The 20,585-nt window shown below is 40.9% G+C and overlaps 1 protein-coding gene across 2 annotated transcripts in view; it reads left to right on the top strand.

The window, feature by feature from the left end:
- Positions 1–20,585, top strand: part of NTM (neurotrimin) — a 940,166-nt gene that overhangs the window by 368,751 nt on the left and 550,830 nt on the right. Inside the window, exon 2 of one of the 2 annotated variants that reach the window (XM_060605261.3) lies at positions 19,272–19,340. The exons of the other annotated variant lie outside the window; for it this stretch is intronic. The gene's annotated coding sequence lies outside the window, so the exon portion shown is untranslated. The remainder of the gene's footprint in view (positions 1–19,271; positions 19,341–20,585) is intronic. 2 annotated transcript variants of the gene reach the window in all.

Raw genomic sequence — 20,585 nt, 5'->3', positions numbered from 1 at the left:
GGTGGAGAAAAAAAAAAAAAGAATCTTCCTTCAGAAGGTGACTTTCAGGGTTGGTGAGATTTAATTTATTTCTCTGTGGCAACCATCAGGGACGGACATCTTTCATAGAGCTGGCTGGGCACATTTCCTGCATGCTGGTGGGATGGGGACATGTGCTGCTCTTCCTCAACCCCAGAAAAGTGAAATGTTGCCCAATGGGGAGCTCTTCATTACTTCTATGGAGGGATATGATGTAGCCAGACCGGTGTGAAAGTTTTAGAGACAGGAGAGGAGGAGGCTGCAAAGTAAAGACAGATGTTCCAGAATGCATTTTGCATCCCTTCACTCTGCACCCAGACACTAGGTTTCCTTTGCTCCATCCTTATGGTGTAATTTTCAAGATCAAGATAAGCATGAAGCATGTTGCCTGTCCCCTCCTGTACAATTAGCAGTTTCAGGCTGTGCTCAGATGAATAGATCTGTGAGTGTGCTCGGACATTAATAAGGCTATGCATTCAAATAACCTTTATCTTCCAAGGAGCTCAGACTGTTATAAATGATGGAACATTGCCTTTTTTTCTGCTTCAGACACTTAGTGTTCTTATAAAACTTTGAATTTAAGGATTATCCTTCATGAAGCTAGCGTAACATTAGAAAAAAACAGTAACAATGATAACAACAAATTATTGCAATGGAGGCTCAACAATACATACAGAAAAAAAAAAATCAGAGAACTGGAGTTTCAATGCTGGGTTAGTCACTTAGTGTCTTGCTATGGTAGTTTCAGCCAAGCCCCTTAATCTTAGACACTCATTTTCATTACCTGTAAAATTGGGGTAAAAATATCTAACCTGCAGGGTTGTAGTAAGGAACAAGATGAGATAGCTACTTCATTGTGAAACATTATCCAAATATGAAATGATTATTATAACCATTTCTTGGAAGCCACTACATCCCTAAGGAGCAGTTTGCTTTTTATATAAATGTGCCAGAGGGAAACTAAGGCACAGATGGAAAATGTACTTTTTCCTACTGCAATCTATAAACTAACAACTCCCAAAACTATTAATGCAGACAAAGCTCCTGTGAGCTAAAAACTCCCACGTCAAGATGCCAGCTGAGTAACTTACAGGCACCCACCTCGGCATCCTTTATGAGTTTCTTTGCAAACTCGTTCCTCCTGCCCAGTTCCTTTTTCCACTTGTGGTACAGATTTCTGTGCCAGGAGCTGGCACCACATCCTGGCCTGCTCTTCTATACAGTGGATGGGACTGATTGCACCTCCTAAACCTTTCTCCCTAGGTCTCCTTGCTATCCAGACAACTGATATCTCAGTGAAGCCCCTTGTGTTTCTGCTAAAGGCAATAGGTTTGTAACTGCACTGCCTGCCTGTGGTCTTCTGTTCCTTACTCCTGAAATCATCTTCCACAATATTGCCAGAGCTATATATGTAAAATGCAACATGAACCACATCCATCCTAAATGTAACCCATCCCCCACACCTGCTGCCATGGACCATAGAATAATCTCAAGCTTTTCATCAAGGTAAATAGGACTCTTCAACCAAACAACTACATCTCATCAGTGCTACCTCTCAATGAAACCTGCAGCAACATAAAGTCAATTTCCTAAAAGCACTTTGCACTTACCATGTCTCTTTCATCGACATTCTGTTCTCCTTGCATAGAACCCCTTTCCTTCCTTTCTTCATCTTGAAAGCACCTCATCATCCTGTGATCTCAAGTACACCTCCACCAGCACATTACCGCTGTGTCACCCTGATGGAAGATGGGCCTCCCACTGTGCTCACAGGGCACCCTGTGGCACCTGTCACCTGTCATGATGACTTTAGTCTTACCTGATACATCTTTCTTCAAAGAATCCATTGACTGAGTTTAAGAAGTTTTAATGCTACCATTCATACAAGATTAGGTGCTGTGAGCCAAATGTTTTCAGTTCTATAGTAGATCTGTGTGTGAGTTTAGTCATACAATCACTCAACCAACTTTATTAAGTTGTTAAAGGTTTACTATGGGACAGATACTGAGTTATGTTCCAAATAACATAGGGGTTCTTGGTTAGGTTTCAGGGAATGTACTATGTAGTGTATAAATGGGGACACAAGCTTCCTTGGTAGTCCCCAGAAGCATTGAAAGTTCTGAAAATAGAGGACTACAGCAGTAGAAAAAGATTCTTACCAGTAGGGGTCACTGCAGCTAACCAGACACCGAGACACAGCTAGCATTGAGAGGCATTAGGAACTCTGTCTTGAATTAATAACATTCTAAACGTTTTCTATTTATATGTGAAAATTCACATTTCTTTGCCTTTTGGGACTAGACTAGATCTATTCATTCTCCTTTAATGGTTTTGTAAACACTGTGTCTTCTGTGACCTGCTCCCCTCCTCCCTCTCTCCCTGTGCCCATCTACTGCCTCTTACTATACAGCGTGAGGAGCAATTTTTATTTTGATTGTATTCATTTCCTATAAGAAGAGAGGCTGTGAGTGAATCGTACATCGGTTCAAATGACTTTCTGTTTTGAGAATGTTCCCAGAGGGGTGCAATTCTTTTAATTTATTTAATCTGATGTGCTTTTTCAGAATCACTCTCCTCTGCAAAACAGATGGGAGGGGACCACACCGCACTACCTCTCTCGCTCAGCTCCCCGTGGAGGCTGGGCTCTCCACATAAAGTGTGGGGGCCGTGTGTGGCTGTGTGGTGCCACAACACACTGGAAGAGTTCTACAGCATTGTGGGGTTCTTGACATCAGAGGGTTTGCTTTTCTCTTGGGCCTGCCTCTGTGGCCTGTTCCGTGTTTTGTTTGGACCAAGAAAAAAGGACACAGAACAGCACATGTCCTTAGGACTTAGATCCACAAGTGTGGCACATGAATGAGACCTTTTTGGACATTAAATAAATCAACAGTTGAAGCAGGAGTGGGTGCAGGAGAACATGTAATAAATGCAGCCAATTTTATTCCCAGTCAAATGTGTTCTGAATAAACTCATCAACAGTCATGTAAGTCACCAGGAGCCAGGGCTTATGGGTCACACAGACCTGGGTTTGCATCCCAGCTGGCCACTTCCCAAGAATGTGAGTTAAGCAAACTGATGTGTTTGAGCCAGTTTCCTAGCATGTGATAAAGGAATGACAATAATATCCACATCACAGGATTGTTCTGAGAAGTTAATGGCTGGGAGTTCACAAAGTGCTCAGGCTCGTGTTGGGCACAGAGTAAGCACCCGAAAGTGGCAATGAGAGTAAATGTTATTATTAACTGAGTAGAGTTAACACTATAGGGAAATCATTCTTTTCTTTCTTTTTCCAATTGACTGAATTTGGCTCATTCAATGAAAGCCTTGCTTTGGATACCTTAGACCCTTGGACCCACATCTGCTCTACCACATACATCTCCACACCATCACTGTTCTACCTGCATGACTAACAGACTTTTTTCCTGTCAGCTTTATAAGGCAGAGACTGAGTCACCAATGCCTCTATGCCTGTCTCTTTTCCTCTCATGTTTAGTCAGGGTTCTGTCCTAGAGGAGTGGCCCCATGAATGCTCACAAAAAGAAAGCCAGGTAAGCTGTCCTATGACCACCTACTCCTTGGTTTGTTTACTTAAGTTCCTACTTAGGTGATCTTAGGTGACAAGCCATTAATTAGGCACCTGCTTATACATGACAGAAAAAAAGGCAACAATTAATTATCTTATGTTCCCAATTCTCCCTAAATTTACCTTTCAAAATATCTATCTTGCGTATCTTTTTGCGAGAAACACCTTTTTCTTTTATTCATGAGACTAGGTGTTGCCAGCTTTGTCCAGGGCTGTTATACATGGTTGTTCAAGGAGGACAATCTATACATCTGTGTGTAGTGGCCCTGAATCTCACTCAGTGTCTACTTAGAGAGAGACCCCTAGGACATTACATTAAGTCACATGCACATTGCCACATACTAGTATATTTTTACCATCTTTATTTTTACTGTCAGGAAAAAATGTTACTCTGGCAACAAGATTATCACCTCCTTCCCTGTAGGTTGCCACTCTAGTCTTCTGTACAAGTTACCATGAAGTTACAGTTTGTTGGTACCTCCATCAGCTCAAGGCAGAGACCCAGTAGCCTCCCAGCCCTCCCTTCCTGCAGTCCTATCACCTGAGTTGTCACCAAATCCGGTTGATTTCCTCTTGAGGATTTATGGTGAACTCTTCAATTTCCACTCTCTCTACTAAGGTCCACACCTCAGCCATCTGCTTCAACTACAGCAATAGCCACTGGCTGGCATCTCATGCCTCGTTCTCCAGAGTCTCATTCAAATCCTTCCCATCACTGGGGTCTAGGTGAGATTTGGAAAGCATGTATTCTTATGCTCGTCTCCTTCCCTACCAGTGAATTTCCGTTCCACTTAGGACCACAGCCTGACCGATTTCCACGATCTGGAGAGCTCTCTTCCTGTGATCTGTGCCATCCTCCATATTCTCTTCATGTGCCACTCCCCGCTGCCTCTGTGTTGTCAACCACAGGGGCCTTCTTTTAGTCCTTTCTATCCCAAGGTCTTCAAACGTATCCTGCTCTCCATCCAGAAAATTCCCCAGCTCCCCCTTCACTGCCTCCTTAAGTCCTACTCACCCTTCAGAGTGTGTCACATGTTCTTCCAGAGGCTTCATCTCTCACCTTTAGTCTAAGTTGAGTGGCTTCTATTATTCTCTCTTACCACACGAGTTATTTATACTTCTATTAATACTTATTACCATGTGTAGATATATATTCATGAATTTTTGCTTAACACCTGCTCACAGACTACATCATCAGCTCCAATGCGCAAGGATCATGTCTTTTGTTGTTACCATTTTACACTCACTACCTATAGTGCAGTACTTGGTAAAAAAAAAAAAAAAAAAAAAAAGTAAATGTTCGAAAATTTGCTTAATGAATGGAGAAACAAAGGTTAATTTTATTTTTCTGAGTATTTATTTTTTATTTTTTAATGTTTATTTATTTTGAGAGAGAGAAAGAGAGAGAGAGAGAGAGTGGCAGAGGGGCTGAGGGACAGGGAGACACAGAATGTGAAGCAGGCTCCAGGCTCTGAGCTGTCAGCACAGAGTCCAATGCAGGTCTCGAACTCACCAACCATAAGATCATGACCTGTGCCGAAGCCGGACACCCAACCGACTGAGCCACCCAGGCACCCCTATTTTTATGAGTATTTTAAAACTCAATTGATCTCAGGTAAATGCATACCAAAACCACTATGAGATACCACTTCACACCTATTATAGTGACTAATAATTAAAAAAAAAAAATAAAGCTGACCATAAGTAGGTGTTGGCCAAGATGTGAAGCAGCTGGAACTGTCAAACCCTGATGGTAGGAATGTAGAAGACTTCGAACTACTTTGAAAAATATCATGCCAATTCCTCATAAAGTTACACATATATCTAGCATATGACGCTGTCATTTCACCCTTTGGTATTTATCTGAGAGAAATAAAGTGATATGTTTATGCAAAGACAGGTACACAAATGTTAATGGTGGCTTTATTTATATTATTCAAATCTGGAAACAAATCCATGTCCACTAATGGATGAATGGATAAACACATTATGATAAATCCATATTATGGAATACAACCCAACAATAAATAAGAATGAACTATTAATAAAGGCAACTATATGGATGAATCTCAAACGATTATGCTGAGCCAAAGAAGGTAGATACGGAAGAGCACAGATGGTTGAACTCTATGATTCCATTTATATAAAATTATAGGAAAAGAAGATTAGTTAATCTATAATGATAGAAAGCTGAGAAATGTCAATCTAGAGCTGGAGGGTCATGGAGTTGATTGCTAAGGATGTGAGGTAACTTCCTGGGGTGATGAAAACATTCCCTATCTTAATTGGAGTGGAGGTTACACAGATGTATACAGTGAGCAAAACCCATTGAACCAGGTGTTCGTAAATGGATACATTTGATTATATGTATGCATATGCATGTATAATGCCTTGATAAAGTTGGGGTAAAAGCTCAGTTGGGCACATCAGGGAACATCTTTTTTAAATGGTTGTATATAGAGGTTTCACTCTTGGCCCAGGGGAAATCCTAGTAAGCCCAGAGACTTGAGACTGGCAATGATGACAGAGAAGAAAGCAATTAAGTTTTCTTTGACCATATTTTCAGTTTGTCACTGCAAAGTGAAGCTGGGGGCTCAAGGCATTAAACTACAGATACATTACATTTAGGGTTGCCAAAAAAAGAAAATACAGGATGACCAGCTAAGTTTCAGTTTATGACAAATGATATATAAATTTAGTATAAGTATATCCCATGCAATATTTGGGACATACTTATGATAAAAATATATATTTGTTTGTCATCTGTAATTCAAATTTAACAAGGTATCCTGTATTTTTATTTTCCAAACCTAGCACCTCTTCCAGCATACTGTATTATCACCAAAATGTTTGAATGCGTATATGGCAAGATTATCTTTTGAACATATTTTGCATTTTATGATGCCACACACATGGAAAATTGGAATCAATACTAGGTTGCGAAAATAATGTGGATTTTGTAGTGAGTCAGACCTTGATTCTAATCCCAACTTTGCTTCCTAACTCATTTTGAGAGTTTGGCCAAGCTGTTTAACATCTCTGCAAAATCAGGATAGTAACATCTCACTCAGTTTTATTGGAGGAGTGGTGATAGAAGAATTAGGTGTTTGGCATTCCTAATCCAGATGACACTTTCCTTGCTCTTTGCTGCCCTGTTTTGGTCTGTAGAGGTCAGCGTCTTGACTTGCAGGAACACTAGCACTGTGGTGTCTGAATCTGAGGCAAGAACAGCACGTTGTTGGCAGTCAGTATATGTCTACAAAGGATGCTGGGTTGTCATCTTGATTATCAGCACCACTCTCCCACACTCTCTGTGTTTGTGATGAGGTAGGTGTTGTAGCAGTGGTGGTAGGGAAGAAAATGAGATGTCCTTTTCACAGTCTGCTAATGCTTTTTGAGAGGAGGAAGGAGGTGTGGAGTTGAAAAGAAACAGGGAGAGGTCTTGATTTACTCTGAAGAAATGGGGGGTACCTCATATTAAAGAATTGCTACAATAGGGGATTATTTTATTGTAGGAAGAGAAGAGAAAAGGCTGTTCAGGGGGGATAGTGAAAACTGCTTACTCCCCTTACTTTACCTGACAGTAACACATAGATAGACCTGAAGGCACTCAGTGAAATTTATGGCCAGTAAATTCCCAGCCATTAAAAGGAAATACTTCTTTATCTACTATGCAGTTGACTGCTGGGGGGGGGGGGTCATTCAAGCAGAACCAGGGGCTATGTTTAAAAAGGGGACCTGGTAATTTTATGATCCATAAAATCTTGGCTGGTAATGCAGCTTGGAGTGGGGAAATGGAATGCCATCTGGGAGCCCAGAGTGAAAGCTGTTGCCTTCAGTAAAAGCAGGGCCACTTCTCCTAGTTCAGTATAACCTCAAACCCCAGCTCTTGGTTCTGGGAACATCATATCTTTCTTTGATCCTTCACTCCTAGACCTGGGAGACTTCCTTTGTTGTTCATCTACAGGATGCTTCATCATCTTCTCTTTCCCTTTTCCAACAACTGCAACTAGTTCCCAGTATGAAATTCCTTCTCTTGGAGTTCTGCTGTATATGCACTCTGCCTGACTGGCCCCTGTCTGATGCACCTGGATATGCCATTTTCCCTGGGTATTTCTGCCTGTCACACACCATCTTTTTTTAAAATTGTTTTTAATGTTTATTTATTTATTTTGAGAGAAAGAGAAAGCACCAGCAGGGAAGGGGCAGTGGGATAGGAAAGAGCAAGTCTTAAGTAGGCTCCACACTCAGTGCAAAGCCTGATACGAGGCATGATCCCTCAACTATGAGACCATGACCTGAGCTGAAATCAACAGTCAGATGCTTAACCGAGTGAGCCACCTAGGCACCCCTGTCACAAACCATCTTAATGGGATGGATACATTAACAGTTATCAGTGTAGCTTCACAGTCAAAGGGAAACCTGAACTGAAGGAGACTTGGGTACTAACTCTCTTCCTGCTCTTCTAGTACTCATTTTGAGGGATGTTCTAGCTCCATAGTCAATGCTGCGTGACAGGAGATAGTCCCTTTCACTCAGGGGAGATGGAAGCAAGGCCAGGACCTGATGTTCTATACTTCCACTTGTGTGGCTTCAAGTGAAATCACTATGCAGTTATTGTTATTATGCTTGATGTGCTTGCTTAGGAGGAAGTTGTCCCTAAGGTATTCAAGTACAACAGGGATTCAAAGTCATTTAATTATGTTACAGAGGAACTTAATCAGAGCAAGGGCAGTTGGACAAAAATTAGTGAAAATGTGCCCAAGTTGAGAAAAGAAACCCACACTAACATTAGAATGGAGAAAATATTTTTTAAAACACTGTCACTAAAAGTATATTCTAGGAGTGAAATGTAGGTAAAGGATTTAATGTTTGTTACTACTCTACTAGCTTCAAATTTTAAACAGAACTTCCCTGAATAGTTTTGGGGTCTAAATGATTCATATTTTCAAGAACCCCCAGCTGGTCACTGGACGTTGCAGGAGTCTGCTGAGAGCAAGTTGCCTTACTTAAGCAATAGCAGGAAAGCCCAAGATTTTAAATCCTATGTAGACTATTTTATACAGTTTTACATTGTTCTATCTGAATGGACAAGAATAAGCTCCATCTAAATACAGAGTTACAAATAGTGCCATTCTTTACAAGTTCATCTTTGAAAGCAACTTCTTAATCCAACTCAGTCTTTTTTTCCCACTAGCTAGTTGTAGTAAACTCTGATGATGTGGGCTTGTAACATAGGCATGCTTCATTTCTGGCCATTTGCAGGAAATTGAATTTTATTTACATTTGAAAAAATTGAGTCGCACTTCACATTCACTACAAAATACTGTCTTTGAAGCAACATCCCCAGAGTTCTTTTAACATTTTTTAAACATTTATTCATTTTTGAGAGACAGAGACAGAGCATGAGCGGGGGAGGGGCAGAGAGCAAGGGAGACCGAGAATCTGAAGCAGGTTCTAGGCTCTGAGATGGCAGCACAGAGCCCAGCGTGGGGTTCAAACTCACGAAATACGAGATCATGACCAGAGCCAAAGTTGGACACTCAACTGACTGAGCCATCCAGGCACCCCACCCCCACCCTCCCCCTCCCTGCCCCCCACCACAGAGCTCTTTTAAAGAGAGAGACAGAGAGACAGAGATTGAGAGTCTTTACCATTTTAGTACCTTGGAATTTTCTGAATCATATTGTCTTAAAACATCTATTTGCCTAGATAAGTCCTAATCGAGGCAGTGACCATTGGAAGATAAGTGGATCACCCATCTTCATTGACATAAGGAGCAAACTTCATAAGTTCAGACATTGCATTTTTGAAAAGTTTAGTTGAAGATAATACAATGAGAAGAGCAAGGCTGTACCCATATACTATTGTTTGGAATGCATTTTTTGAAAACCTTCACACCTTTATGATTCTACTTGGAACACAGCAGCCATAGCAAGAAAGTTCACAGCTGCACTATTCGGGTACAAAGAAGAGGATTGGAAGCAACAATTTTTCTCTGCTCTTTATTCCCTGGTACTGTTCATCGGCATATTTATAAGTTCTCTAAAAAATGCTTCAGGCTTTTTAGGGAATGAGAAAATAATTCCATCTTCATGGTTCCAAATAAAGTATTCCTGGGGCTGCAAAACCAATACTGTATAGGCTAAGATTGCCTGGCATTCTGGAACCTGAGAGCAAACAGAAGACAGTATTCAATAGACACAACTTTGCAGATTTCATTCAAATATGCATTGGAACATGGACATTTTCACTCGTTTACCAACTTTTCTTTCTTTACCCCCTTTCCCTGGCTCTTATCCCTTCCTCCTTTTATCTCTAACTTATTTGTTTGAAGAACACATACTGATATATTTAACAACAATTCTATTTGCCTATAGGAACAAATTCACAACCATATAAAAATGGTAAGAGATTAAAGAGAAAGATTGTTCTTCCATTATAGGCCAGTAGCCTAAACGTATTTAAAATCTTTCTCATGATGTTAATCCTTGGTCTTGTTAGAGCTTATTTTCATAGATGTTACCAAACTTTACGGAAAAGAATATACTTCATCCAGATCACTAAATTACCTTCCTGAAATTGATTAGAGAGGGAGCAAAAATCCACTGCAACCTTGATCCCAAATGGATTTCTCTCTCCATGAAAGTGTCCAGGTTTCATTTTGAGTTTTAGTGGGCTTTTTTTTTTTTTTTTTTTTAGGTATTCTTTATAGGAGGGAGAGGGTGATGTCAGAGTGTTAATGAAAAAACTAAATAACTCTCTGAACATGAACCCATCATCTGAACAACAGAAGCTAATTTTGAATTATTAAAGGAGGCTGGATCACAACTCACCACTGAGAAACAGAGGGAGGGAAAACGCTGTTTGGGAAGTCCAATTATTTCTGAACCAGAGACAGTCTTATTAAGTTGGGCAGAAAATTAATTAGGCTAATTAGAAAACCTCATTGGAATTCAGCAAGGAGTTATGAGAGGAAAATGACAACCCTGGATGTGGTAGTTGAGGGAGAAGGTTCTGGGGGAGAGTGAAATGAGTTTTTCAGGAAGCAATTGGAGGGTGATTCACGCACATCGCGGTTGATCATTGGGTCACTTCAGAAGGAAGCAGCAGCGTTTTTATAGACTTCTGTTCCCAGTTGTGGGTCTTCACTGAGTATTAAAAATGATGTCTTGTGTATGTTATAAGGGGGAAAAAAGAGAAAAAAACCCCTAAGATTTATTCTGAGGCTTCAGGGGGATTTTATATTTATTTTGGTATTTCCGATATGCTGGTTCATCAGCATGGCGCATTGTTAAAAAGTGCTGGGTGGGTGTTTTTTTATCTTCACGGATTTATGGAGTCCTTAAAACATCTGTTCCGTTCTGATTCCCTCGCTCAGTACAAAGACGTTAGTCAGGGGAAGTGTCTAACATTGCACTGTTTCAATGCACTGACGTTGGCAACAGCTAATAGAGATAACCCTGATGAAAGAATCAGTGGTGTCTGGGGGCTGGGAAGCAAGGGCCAGGGGATGCCATATACAGGAAAAGGTTTATGGAAACTGGGCCACGAAATGGGACTTGGTGCCATAGACACTGAGACTTTGAAGTGAGGCAAGAGGAACCCCAGGAATAGGGCACATGGGATGTTGTATAGGCTGAGAAAACCTGCTTCCAGGTCATTGTGATGATGGAAAATAACTTCCATGTGTCTTCTAATGCCTTATTACAGTACCCTCCTCCTCAATGGGACCCTCCCAGGAGAGGAGGCACCATCCTAGCTCCTAGGGGAAAATTCTCACTTCTGTTGTTGTTTCCTGAGGGAGCAAGGTTCAACCCATCCCAACTCATCAGGATGGAGGGAATCTCAAAGAGGAGACATTCTCCACATGGAAATGGGGGGTAGGACAGAAGTCTTGATGAAACAGATGTTACCATAGATCAGAAATTCCTTAAAATAGACACGATGGAGGGAACAGAACAGAACGCATATTTCATATGCGTCAGAGGCATTGTCTGCATTTACCCCCCTGCTCCTCACAGTGGTGCAACTTAGTAAGTATTGCTAGTCACATTATACAGGTAAAGCAACTGAGATCCAGGCATTGAAATCAGGTAGGATCCACACCTAATAAAAAAAGGAAGCTGAAATTCAAACTCAGGTGTTATATGGACTGAATGTTTATGTCCACCCAAATTTATGTGGTAAAGCCCTCATCTCCACTATAATGGTTTTGGAGATGGGACCTTTGACATGCAATTAGAGTTAGATGAGGCAATGAGGGCGGGGCCTTCATGATGGGATTCATAGCTTTTTGGGAAGAGATAGAGAGGGAGAGAAGAAATTTCTCTCTCTCCACGTCAGGGAGGACAGGACAGGCAAGGACACAGTGAGAAGACAGCCTTCTGCAAGTCAGAAAGGGAGCTCTCCCCAGAACCCAACCATGGTGGCATCCTTATCGAGGACTCTGGCTTCCAGAACTTGAATGAATGAATGCCCATTGTTTAAGTTGCCCAAGGTATGGTGTTCATCATGACAGTTTGAGCTAACTAATATAACAGGTTTGTTTACTTTTGAAGTCCCAAGACTTTCAGCAGCCCCACAGTGCTTCCAAGAGCCCCTTGGTAGTCGCTGAGAAAACCAAACATGCTTTACATAGGTTCCCATGTGGCTCAGGATAACAACAGTAGCTCCTTAAGCCCTTGTATAAGTTCCTATAGTCCCAGGATAATGAAAACTTACCCTGCTTGCCTAGAGAAGTCCCTACTTTCACCTTCCTCTGGGGAAGGGTACAGAGGATCTTAATCACAGGATTTCAAGGTGAGATTTTGGGGGAAAGGAACAAAGTGATACCAAAGGGTTTGAATTGTGAGTGTCCTTCATCACTGCAGCTCACAAACACAGACAGATGGGCGGCATAGTCTCCCTGTAGGCCAGGGGCAAGTCAGGGCTGCATGTTGGAAAATTACAACCTGAATTTGTGGGGCTGACATTGGGCAGTCCACTTACACTCCCCCAGGCCCAGCAGGTGCGGTGGCCTCTTGCCCCTTCCTTGGCATGGTCCTCTTCTGAGGCTGTCCTTTTCCCATCACTGAGTTTGCCTGTCAAGCTGAGCCAAGTAATGAGACAGGAGTCAATTAGTTCTCCCCAATAGACTGCTCCCATGTCTATTCCCAGACTCCCAGGTGACCCCATTATGATAATGGCCCAACCTGGCTGCTCTCAGAACAGGCCTGATGGAGAAGTGAGAGCCTCCTTGAAATGCGAATTACAGAGAGGCTGGCAGACTACAGCTCTGTTCCCTGCTGGCTCTGGACAGGAGCCTTCTGCCTCCCCATTGTCACTGCTGAGCAATGCCATGTGCTTATTCATACCACATGCTGCTGGCATTCCAGGAACATCCCATCGTGCCATTCATTCCAACAATGGGCTCGATCTGCTGACACCCAGGGAGACAGGTGGATTCAGAGCAAAAAATGTGTTGCTATACACTGGCATCCCGATCTGAACTCAGTCTTTAGAGCAGGTGCCCAGCTTTTATATCCTCAGCTATGTGATATTGTTCTTCACTCTGGACCTTGATAAATACACCGCTTTTAGAAAACTGAGGCAGCCTGACTGCAAAACTTTGGGATAAAAAGATTAGCAAGTCAGTCAGCATCTGGTATTTGATTTAACATCTTAGTCTTCTCAAATATTTGAGTCTTGTAACATTGTGATAACACAACCAAAGCAACATCATGATATGGGGATTATGTGCTTCAACAATCTCAAATAATTTTCAAAAGAGTATCATCCTCAGCCTCTGGCAAGCTTCCCATCCCATGTGCACGCACTAGTCATTGAGTCAACGCAGGTAGCTGAAGAGTAGTTATGTAATATTTAGCCAGGACTAAAGCTAAATTTTTAGATAATTTAAAACCTAGAGATTAAATGTGTGTCATATGTGTTAGACTGTGCAGCTAAGGGTATTATACTATCCATGTGATTTATAGCTTTAGACAAAATACTTTGTGCACTGGGGTTGATAAAATCCACCCACATGTCTGAATCTAGAATGGGAAGCTGAAGAGTCTTCACAAGACAAACCCCAGAGGTCCCCATGCTGGGCCCATGTTGCTTTGTTTCTCTTCCATTCTGTAGGCTGCTTTATATAGTCCATGTCCCTGTAGTTCTAGGATAATTTATTATTTAATTATGTAACCATTACATAATTTTTAATCTTCATCCTTCAGTGTTTCTATTGTTGTTAATGTGACTGCTATGGAGGCACGTAAGTTTTATTTATTGTTTCCATTGTACAGCAATAATTATGTAACTCTGCAATTCCGCAACTATTATTTCTATTTGTTTAATTACATAACTATAACGATATTAAACCTCTAAAACATTTGGTGATAGATTTATGCAGAAGATGCTAGGAGACAGCAATAATAATGATATATCAGAGTAATAATAAAACTAAATAATAGTATTAATATTAATATTAATGGCAATAATGTAATAAGCAGCAACATTACCATTTGCTTTTCCTTCATGCTGTATTTGGTCTCTTTAATGGGTTCCTTCCCAAATCTCTGTGGTTAATTAGCTATATAACATTTGGTACTCAGCAGTGGGTACAACCTCATTTCCAGACTTTACCTGGCAAGGCTGTGCTTTATAGAATACCAGATGGAACGGGTCTGTTCTGTCCTTTTTTATAAGCCTTGGAGTGGGCAGATTTCTTTCTTCCCTGTGTTACCTGGGGACCATCCATAGATAGGATACCCTGTGCTGAGAGACACAGATGCTACAGAATCCTAAGAACCTGAGATATGTTTGGAATGCAGGTGTGTGCTGTAGATGCACCGTTTTGGTGGAAAGATCATGGGGTTTGGAAAGAGACAGATCTGGATTGAATTCTGGCTCTGCCACTAACTAGGTGACCTTGAGCAAGTTAGCTAGTTCCTTTGGACCACAATTTCCTCATATATAAGATGAAGATAATAATATCTACACAGGAAGACTGCATGTGAATGAAATAAAACAATGGGTGCCTATGACTAGGCCTGTGGTTGATGACTGTTGATAGCTATTGTTTTGGAGCAATTAGTCATTGAGATGAAGAGGGAGAACACACCTTGAAGCTGCTTCTTTCTATGACTCACCTTGTTTTTGCCTTCTCCCCTCATGACCAGGAGTTCCCTCCCTTCCTGATCCCCAAAAGTCACCAAAACAGTTAAAGAGGTAACATGTAGCCAGCGATCACTGCACACCACTTCCTTTTCATTCATTATCTGATTAATCATCATAGCCACCCTAAAACATAAGGGCAATTATTATCTCTGAGTTGAGGAAATCAAGACACAGACAGGTTAAGAAATGTGTCCAAGTCTCCCCAGTTCATTGGTAGTGAGCCCAGCCAGTGTATCTCCACAGCAGGTGTTCTTAAGCTACACTCTGTATTCCTTCCAGGTGCATAACCCAGCAGCTGCATAAAGAAGAAACCATATGAGCACCTCCTCCCTCTGGGGAACCAACTTTCTCCTTCCCCCTTTCCACCACCCCAGTCCATTCTCTGCAAAGCAGTTTATCTAATAATCTGAGAATGCAAATCAGTGCCATTATCGCTACTTTTAGACCCTCCAAAGACTTTGTTACTCTCAACCTCTTCCCAGGGCCTAAATACAAATATCTGTATGATTTGACCTCATCTCTTCCTATTCGCCAGACCCCTGGCCTTCTCTGACTCTGCCATGCTCCACCTCCATTTCTCTCAGGCAATTGCATTCAGTTTCCTATGCCTGTAATGCTTTCTATCTTCTCATCCTATACATCTCCACTTATATAATTTTCACCCAAAGCTTTACCTAAATTAACCTTGGCCCCATGTCCTGATATTCATTAATAAACATCTTATATGTTTCATGTATAACAGGTACTATCCTGCACTTCTTTAAATTTTCTGATCATTCATTTTTTGCAGTGTGTCCTCCACTAAGGTGTAAACTTTATGAATCCAGGCCCTGTGTCTTACTTGTTCACAATCCTACCTCTAGACATAGCTCAGGACCTTGAAATCAGTAAACATTTGCTTATGGGAAAGAATGACTGTCTGTCTTTGTGTGGCCATATATGCCTTTGGGGGTTCAAATAGTTCATATACAATGGGAAGAAAAGGATATTGAGTTTTCTCATGAGGAATATTAGTGAACATCCAAGATGTGATATAGCACCCATATTCAGAAGTTTAGACATGGGTGAGAGTATGTTTATGGCTCTGGAACTGGGAGTATAGTAAGGCAATAATGTGTTCAGCTGGGGAAGAGTGCATCAGAGAAAGGCAGCTGAATCAGACACATGTGACAAGTAGAGGGGGAGAGTCCTGTCTTGTTCCATAAATGTGAGGAAATTCAGGGTTGTTGTTCCAAATTGACATCTGACTCAGAACTCTGGTACTCAGAGCAACTACCCTTCCAGAGGGCACATGGCAGTCCTCCATTCTGCCAAGAGTATCTCTTGTTTCTACAGTTACCACCAAAGAACCTACATTATTCCACCTGTCTTCTAATTATTATTATTTTATTGAAGCATCTTCCTTCCTTGGCTTATATACATGTGTGATCTTAAAAATATGTTATTTTGTTTAAAGCAATGTGGTCTTTCTCCTTTCCATCGACTATTTTCCTTTTCAATCACATGCTTTTCATTCCTATACATCACATTTCAGTCACTGCCACATGAAACATGGAGCATAAATATTCAGATACAGCCCTTTTTATCATCTTTCTAATTCCCATTTCTCTGTCCAATTCCCCAATTCCCCAAGGGATATTCCTCTCCCTTTTTCCAGTGGCTTTGTTACCATTACACTGTCTTCCTCAATAGTCATCACCCATATTTATTTTATTTTTAAATTACTAACTAATGTGATTAAGTTGGAATTACTTTATTGTGTGTCATCACTCTATATGTATTTTATTTTGTGCTGAGAACTATAAGCAAGGCAATAAATATCATGTAAGGGTTAACAATTCAACGTCCAGAATCAATTGGCCTGGGCTCCTAATCTCAGTTCAAAGGCAAATTGCTTAACTTTTTAGGGGCCTTGGTTCCATCATCTCCAAAAAGTGTTCAACAATCTGACCTCATGAGCTTGTTGTAAGAATTAAACAAGGTAATCCAAATAAAGTGCTTAGTACCTTAATACCTGAATAATAATAATAATAATAATTATTATTATTATTATTTATTATATGCTTGTAATGAAATAGTTTATGGTGCTAAAAGCACCAGGAGAGAGTAAATCATGATTCCCAATCTATGGGACCCCCCCTAGGGCAGTGTAGACTAAATAAATAATGTGACCTAGGGGCGCCTGGGTGGCGCAGTCGGTTAAGCGTCCGACTTCAGCCAGGTCACGATCTCGCGGTCCGTGAGTTCGAGCCCCGCGTCAGGCTCTGGGCTGATGGCTCGGAGCCTGGAGCCTGTTTCCGATTCTGTGTCTCCCTCTCTCTCTGCCCCTCCCCCGTTCATGCTCTGTCTCTCTCTGTCCCAAAAATAAATAAAAAACATTGAAAAAAAAAAAATTTTAAAAAAAAAAAAAAAAATAAAATAATGTGACCTAGATATTTTTGTATTATTTTTGAAAGGGTGAAGTTTTTGTTATATTTAAAAATATAGCTCATTTAAATGCTATTGACTTAATCAAATCAATGTAAATCTTCACAGAGGACTTGGAGGGTTTTGATAAGGTCTTGATATCTCAAAAGGTTGTTAAACATTGGTATAAGTTGCCCAGTACAAAGACCGGGCATATGTCACATTCTCCAAGCAGTTCGCTATGACAGCAACATATAATTAAGCATTTAATGGCATCTTTTCTGTTGATGATCTTCTTATCTCACAGAAACTCCCTCCTAAATTTTCCTATATTTAACATTTCACACCTATTTCTGAATTCCCAGTACTTCTTCCCCATTCCATCAATTCATATTTTATTCTCCATTTATTTGATATTTTTAGTTTTATAAAGTAAAAAGTTTTCTACTGAAACTATTCTTTCAATTAGGAAGAAAAGCACTCAAACCCTCTTCAAGCTTTATGCTTCTGTGAAAATGTTAGCAGAGAAACTCCAATGTGAAAACAAGACAAGAAAGGAGGTAAGAAAGAAGGAAAGAGAAGGAAATTAAAGAACAAAGAAGAAAAAAGAATGTTCACCAGTAACTAGCTTTTGGTTTCTCTAAAGCATTTATGTTTTTTTTTTCCCTGTGGGATCAAAATATGTTGAGTTCATTAATTATAGATATTTGAATAATGGTGTCCTATAGGGGCTCTACAACCCTGCCTGTGGAGAAAATTTTACTGACTTTTTTTTTTTTTTTTTTCAAATAAAGCAACAGAGATTCAGACCATTGGTGAGAAGTGAAAATTTTCAAGGTGACAGCTAGTGACTAGAATCAAGGCTGTGGGCTATAAGTGCTGTGTTTTTTTCTACCTGACCATGAGGGAAGGCTGGGGGATAGGAACATCAATCACATCTCTGCCTTGCATATTCTGAACCAATTGAGAAACAATCTAAGAAGGCAGATGTCCATCCAGTCCAGGCAGACTTGCAATCCAACCTCAGATCTCTTACTAATCAATGGGCTGTTCATGGCATGGTGAAGGCAGATGATACATCCCAGGGTACTAGTCCAGCCAGAGTGCACATGCTCAGAAATTTTCCCAGGCTGATTAGACAGATAGATCTCTCCTCCTCTCAGGGGAAGTGAGGAGGGAGGATGTTGCAGAAGTGTGATTCCACTCATGTTTTTTCATGTTACAGAAATAAGAGGATGAGACATGGTTTGAATAGCCCATGTTGTTATTTTGTCTGTTCATTTGTTTTTAATTAAATCATTTACCCAGCTAAGCAGTCACCAGATAGGCCCCGCCCCCTAACAGGGGAGACCAGAGACCTGATGGCTGGTGCTGAGCAGGCTCAAACTATTGTTTCCCTCCTCCTTTTCTTTTTTTTCATTTTTATTTTTTTAATGTTTGTTTTTATTTTTAAGAGAGAGAGAGAGCATGAGGAGGGGAGGGCAGAGAAAGAGAGGGAGAGACAGAATCCTAAGCAGGCTCCAGGCTCTGAGCTAGCTGAATGGAGCTTGATGAGGGACTTGAACTCACAAACCATGAGATCATGACCCTAGTGAAGTCTGATGCTTAACTGACTGAGCCATCCAGGTGCCCCTCCCTCCTCCTTTTCTACTGAAGGTGGAGAACCTAGATTTTAAGGTTCTCCTTAAAGGTTCTCCTTTCGGAATATGAGGGGATGTACTTGTAGACCCAGCCCATTTTTAGAGATGTGAACTTGTCAACACAGAAGGGATTATCTTCCATTGGTAGTAGAAGTGCTAAGTTACAAAAGGTAAAACATTAGGTCTAAGGCTTCCCAGGACAGTCAGTGTAACTTTCTCTGCATGAGTTCTTAGGCAAGTCTGATTGGAATTAGGTGTTTACTTTGTAGGTTCCGGGCTGTGACCATTTCTGAGCCCTGGCTCTGTAAGTCATGAGATTTTCCTAGTAAGAAACGTCTGCTAAATTAAATCAATAGCCTGTGGGTGGAAATAATAGCTTCCACATGCAGGAATCTCAAATTTCTGAGCTTCATGAAACAGAATTGGAGCTTCCTGAAGTCTCCTGTTCATTGTTTCTTTTCCAGTGCTTTGCCATTGATCCCTGGGACGATTGGGAACACTGGCCCTTCACAACTTTGCTCTGCAATCTCACGGTCAGTATGATGAGTATCACTGCCTGCTGCCTCATTTTCCTCAGCCAATGTTTCTTGAGCCAGGGTTAAGTCAGAAAGGACTGTCATTGAAGAGACACCATTTGTGTCCATAGGTTTATGTGGGTGGTGTCGTTGTTCTTTCTGCTGTTGTTCTGTGTTCTGGACTCTGATTTTTGTGGATACTCAGATTGGGATGATGCTTCCTTTCACATTTTTTGTAGCACTGGTGACTCACATGAAAAGGTCTTCTAAAGAATATGCCAGGCAAAAAAGAGAGCCCACCAGTCTGGATGAACTGGAAAAATCTAGCAATTCCAACTCTAAAACTTATAAAACAGAACCAGTAATAAAAAATGTATTTCTTGATAAAAGGCATCTTAGAAATTTTCAAAATGCTGCATCTATCTCACTTAAAGCTTTTATCAACTATGTTACTCCTATTTATGATTACAGGAAAATGTAGTCTGACCCTTATGTGATTCTGTATCTATACTGCAGCACATGAAAGACTCAGGGTTCAAGCTTTGAGCAGCATCCAGTACATAGATGACAAGGTTAGAAATTCAGATACCAAGATGCCAAGGCTTCATCATTATTGCTCCATAATCTGTCTAGGCTAAGACTACAATCTACCCAGGTATATGAGTCAGCACTGACTGGGACATGTTCTGGGCCTTTATCATCATCATCACCCATTTAATCCTGGTAGCAGTTTAAAGTGAAGTTTTTAGGCCTCCTTTGGTCCCAAGTCCATGCTCTTCCATAATTTCCTTGTAATTCAGTATGAAATATCAGTGTTTTCAAGAAAGGGGGACTCCTTGTTCTGCTGGATTGATGTAGTGGGCAACCTGGGCTCTTCAAGTGTTCAATGAAGCTTTTCTATGAAGGTGACTGTCCCAGATGCAGCCATCTCCAGCACCATCTGCACACTACTTGGGCTCAGAGGTGCTCTTCCTTGCTCTAAACCTGGGTAATGCCATCTTCTCTCTAGCCCCACTTCTGTCCCCGGGGAAGTGCCTTAAAACTTGGACTGGGGGAGAATATGAACCCTGCACTTCTAACAGAATCATGTTGTTTCTCTTTGACTTTAAGAATGTCAGAAAAAAATTTGAGAATTCTGTTGGTAGTGGTGTAACATAGTGTATGCTTTATTGAGCAGTCCACAGTGAAACATGAGGGCTGAAGTGGACACATTGTCACACGTTATCTTCCACATGTTCAGGAAACTTTCTTCTTTTTTTCCAT

Source organism: Panthera onca, chromosome D1, assembly GCF_046562875.1.
Source record: "Panthera onca isolate mPanOnc1 chromosome D1, mPanOnc1 haplotype 2, whole genome shotgun sequence".
In the NCBI taxonomy this organism is placed as follows: Eukaryota; Metazoa; Chordata; class Mammalia; order Carnivora; family Felidae; genus Panthera; species Panthera onca.
The sequence above is the reverse complement of the archived record's forward strand: the minus strand, read 5'-3'. Positions and strand labels throughout refer to the sequence as shown.